The sequence below is a fragment of the Penaeus vannamei genome, chromosome 42 (genome assembly GCF_042767895.1).
Source record: "Penaeus vannamei isolate JL-2024 chromosome 42, ASM4276789v1, whole genome shotgun sequence".
In the NCBI taxonomy this organism is placed as follows: Eukaryota; Metazoa; Arthropoda; class Malacostraca; order Decapoda; family Penaeidae; genus Penaeus; species Penaeus vannamei.
The window spans coordinates 24778520-24783519 of NC_091590.1; positions in this window are offsets into that span (position 1 = coordinate 24778520).

The following is a 5000-nucleotide window of genomic DNA, read 5'->3' on the forward strand; positions in this document are numbered from 1 at the left end:
AAGAGGTCAAGCAGGGTCAACGGAAAGGTCACGAGGCGAAGGAAGAAAAGAAGGCGAGGGGGAGGAGAGATGAGGGGAAAGGGGAGGAGAGAAGAAAAAGGGAAGGGAAGTGGAAAGTGGAGAGGGGAGGGGAAGGAAGAGGAAAGGGGTGAAGGGAAAGGGGAGAAAAAGGTAAAAGGGGAGAGAAGGTGAGGGAAGGAGAGAAAGTAGAGGAGGGGGAGGAGAGAAGGGGGGGAGGGGAGAGAGAAGGTGAAGGAAAGAGGTAGGGAAAGGTGGAGGGGAAGGGAGAGGGGGAAGAGAGAAGGTGAGGGAAGGGGAGGGAGAGAAGGTGAGGGAAGGGGGAAGAGAGAAGGGAGGGGGAGGGGAGGAGAGAAGGTGAAGGGAAGGGGGGGAGAGAAGGTGAGGGAAAGGGGAGGAGGAAGGTGAGGGAGGGGGAGGAGAGAAGGTGAGGGAAGGGGGAGAGAGAAGGTGAAGGGAAGGGGGAGAGAAGGTGAGGGAGGGGGAGGAGGAAGGTGAGGGGAGGGGAAGGAGAGAAGGTGAGGGGAAGGGGGAGGAGAGAAGGTGAGGGGAAGGGGGAGGAGAGAAGGTGAGGGAAGGGGGAGAGAAGGTGAGGGGAGGGAGAGAAGAGGAAGGTAGAGGAAGAAGGAGAGGGGACAGAAGAAAAGAATAAGGGGAGAAAGGAAGCGAGGGGTCAGGGAGAAAAACGGAAACAATATCCTTACAAGAGGTGGGGCGGGGGGGAGGAAAAAAGGAGTGGGGGCGAGAAGGAAACAATGAGAGGAGGAAAATGGAGGAGGTGAGAGGAGGAAGGGAAAAAAGAGAAAGGAAGGAAGAAGCTAGAGGAAGAGAAGAGGAGAGGAAGAAGGGAAAGGGGGACAGACAAGGGAAAAGAGAGAAAGAGGAGGTAGGATGGAAGAAACAGAGGTTTGAGGAATGAAGGAATGAGAGAAAGGGAGGCAAGAAAGAGAGGGAGAAAATAAAGAGGTGGAAAGAGACGGACGAGAAAAGAGAGCAAAGAGAAGGAAGAGAGAAAGAGGAACAGGTAGAAAGAGAGAGGAGGGAGGAGGGAAAAAAAGGAAAGGAAGAGTGAAATAGAAAAAAAAGGAAGGAGAGAAAAAGGAGAATGGGAACACGAAAGGTAGAAGGGACAGGAAGAGGGAAGGAGTATAGGAAGAGAGAAAGAAAAGATAAGGAGAGAAAAAGAAAGGCAAAAAAGGGAGAAGGGGTGCCAGGGGGAGAGCAAACAGGAAGAAAGAAAGAAAATATGAAAAAAGTTAAAGGAGAGAATAAAAATATGATTCTGAAAAGAGAGATAAAAAACAGGGGAAGTAAAGAAGACGCTAGAAGAAGAGAACAAAAGACAAAAAAAAGCATAAAAAGATCCAAAAAGAAGAAGAAGGAAAAAAAACAAGAGATGAAAAAACACACAAAAAAACAAAAGAAAAGAAAAGAAAAAGAAAGATCTAAAACGAAGTAAACAAACAAGATATAAAAAAAAGAAAAAAAAACGAAGAAGAAACACGTATAAAGAGGGAGCAGACTGAGCTTGGTGAAAGGTCAGTCTGAGGGCGAAAGATAATCAGAGCCGAGCCATCTCGAGCCCGCCCACGCCCGCGCGCCTCTGGACATGGGTGTGTGTGTGTGTGTGTTTGTGCCTGTGGTGGGGGGGGAGGTGACGTGTGTGTTTGTATATGCGTGTGTGTGTTGGGGGGCGTGTGTTTGTGGGGAAGGGGGCGTGCGTGTGTGTTTGTTTATGCGTGTGTGTGTTGGGGGGCGTATGTTTGTGGGGAAGGGGGTGTGTGTGTGTGTGTGTGTGTGTGTGTGTGTGTGTGTGTGTGTGTGTGTGTGTGTGTGTGTGTGTGTGTGTTGTGTGTGTGTGTGTGGGATGTATGTTTTGTGTGTTTGTGTTTATGCGTGTATTAGTTGTTTGTGTGTGTGTGATTCTTTGTTTGTGTGTGGCTGTGTATGCGTGTGTACGTGTATGTGTTTGTATGTATATATCTATGTACATCTTTTATACCAGTGATCCTCAATTCTGTGTGTGTGTGTATGTATATATATACATATATAATATATATATATATATATATATATATATATATATATATATATATATATATATATATTAAATATATATATATATATATATATATATATATATATATATATATATATATATATATATGAGAGGGAGAGAGAGACAGAGAAAGAGAGAGAGAGAGAGAGAAAAGAGAGAGAGAGAGAGAGAGAGAGAGAGAGAGAGAGAGAGACAGACAGACAGAGAGAATAATAATAACAATCTATACATTATTTCCCTTTTCCCAACGACGAACGTTTTATCAACCTCTTATCTCCACCCAAAAAAATATACCCCCCCTGGGACCCTGGAACACCCCTCCCCCTGTCGACTTCCCGAGGCTGGGAAATGGTGTATGAGACGAGCCATCTATCTATATCTCTTTGTGTGTGTGTGTGTGCGTGCGTCTTCTCTCCCACGCGCTACAGCACAGGGTGAAAAGGAACTCTCCCCCCGCCTCCCTCCCCCTCTCCCTCTCTCTCTCTCTCTCTCTATCTATCTATTTATCTCTCGCTCTCTCGCTCTCACTCTCTCTCTCACTCTCTCTCTCTCTCTCTCTCTCTCTCTCTCTCTCTCTCTCTCTCTCTCTCTCCCTCTTCCCTCTCTCTCCCTCTCTCCTCTCTCTCCCTCTCTCTCCCTCTCTCTCCCTCTCTCCCTCTCTCTCTCTCTCTCTCTCCACATCCCAATCCTTTCCCCCTCTCCTTCCTCCTTCTTCTTCTCTCGTATCACTTCTTTCGTATCCCCCTCCCTCTATCTCTCTCTCTACACCCCAATCTCTTTCTCCTCTATTTTCCTCCTTCTTCTCTCCTTCTTCTCTCCTGTTACTACTCCTTCCCTCTTCTCCTTTTCGTTACTTCTCCTTCCCTTCTTCTTCTCTATTTATCACTTTTTTCCTCCTTCTTCTTCTCTCCCTTATTTCCCCTTTCCCTTCCGCCTCCTCCCATAACCCCCTTTTCTATCCTTTGTCTTTCCTTTTCCCTTCGCTCTTCCCTTCCTTTTCACTTTTTTCCTTCTAACCCTTCTCTTCTTTTTTTTTCTTATTCCCTTTCCTTCCCCTCTTTCCTCATCCTCCATCTTTTCCTCTTTTCTTCCCTGCCCCCCTTCTTCACCCCCCCCTTCACGTTTCCCCTGATTCCCCCGCCCCCTTGCCCTTTGTTCCTCGTTTTTCCCCCCCCTCCCTCCTTCTCCTCTCCCCATTCCCTTCATCTCTTCCTTACCCCCCTTTTCTCCCCCCTCCCTCTTCCTTTTTTTTTCCCCATCCCCCTTCTCCTTTTCTTCCTTCCCTTCCTTCATTCTCCTTCCCTTTCCCCCCTTTTTCCCTTTCCTCCCTTTCCCCTTTCCTTTTTCTTCTCCCCTTCTTTTCTCCCCTTCCCTTTTTTCTTTTCCTTTCCCTTTTCCTTCCCCCTCCTCTTTTCCTTCCCTTTCTTTTCTCCTTCCCTTTCCCCCCCCTTTGGATTCCCCCTCGTCCGTATCTGCCTTCCTTGGAACCGCCACTCCACAGATTAAACTTTCTCGCTTGGGTGAGAGGGTTGGGAGGGGGGGAGAGAGAGGCAGGGGGGGGGGGAGGGGGGGGAAGGGAGAGAAAGAAAGAAGGGGAGTGGGGAGAGAGGGGGGAAGAGGGGGAGTGAGGGAGAAGGAGAGACAGGGGGGAGAGGGGGAGACAGGAAGGGGGGAGAGAGAGAAAGAAAGAAGTGGAGTGGGGAGAGAGAGGGGAGCGAGGGAGAGGGGAGAAGGGGCGAAAGAGAGACAGGAAGGAGGGGGAGGGAGAGATAGACAGTGGGGGTGAAGGGGGAGAAAGAGAGTGAGAGTCGAGGGAGAGAGGTAGAGGAGAGACGGAGAGGGAGAGGGAAAGAAAGAAGTAGGGTGGGAAAGGTGGAAGAGAAAAAGAGAGATGGGGTGGGGGAGGGCGGGAGAGAATGAGATAGAGGATTAAAGGAGAGGGAGACAAATAGAAAGAAATGGGGGAGAGGGGGGGGGGAGAGAAAGAGAGGAGGATTAAGGTACACTGAAAAGTCGAAAGAACGCGAGACATGCACAAACACAGAAAATGAAGAGTGAGAGAGAGAGAGAGAGAGAGAGAGAGAGAGAGAGAGAGAGAGAGAGAGAGAGAGAGAGAGAGAGAGAGAGAGAGAGAGAGAGAGAGAGAGGAGAGGGAGAGGGAGAGAGAGATAAAGAGAGAGGGAGGGAGAGAGAGATAAAGAAAGACAGACAGAGAGAAAGAGAAAGAAAGAGAGAGATACTGAGAGAGAGAAAGAGAGAGAAAGAAAGAGAGTGATAGAGAGAGAGAGAGAGAGAGAGAGAGAGAGAGAGAGAGAAAGAGAAAGAGAGAGAGAGAGAGAGAGATTGAGATAAAGAGAGAGAGCGAGAGAGAAAGAAAGATTGAGATAAAGAGAGAGAGAGAGAGAGAGAGAGATAAAGAAAGAGACAAAGAGAAAGAAAGAGAGAGAAAGAGAGGGAGAGAGAGAGAGAGAAAGTTTACATGTTTGTATCCCTGCAGACGGCTGTCCACTCAAGCTATCCGGGTGCGGCTGTCGTTGTGGGAGAGCGTTTAATTAAATCTTTCGCCGAGGTCTCTCTTTAGCGCCTTCTCTGTCTTATCCTTCTCAATTCTTTTTTCTCTCTCTCTCTTTCTCTCTCTCTCTTTGTTTTCTCTCTTTCCCTTTCGCTCTCTCTTTTTTTTCTCTCTCTCTCCCTCTTGCTCTCTCTTTTTTTTCTCTCTCTCCCTCTCGCTCTCTCTTTTTCTCTCTCTCCCTCTCGCTCTCTCTCTCTATTTCTCCCCTTTTCTCCCTTTCTGTCTCTGCCTTTCTGCCTGGCTCTGTCTCTTTCTCTGTCTCCATCTCTATCTATCTATCTATCAATCTATCTATCTATATGAATATCCTCGTATTTCTCTTTCTCTCTTTCTCTTTCTCCCTCTTCTTTT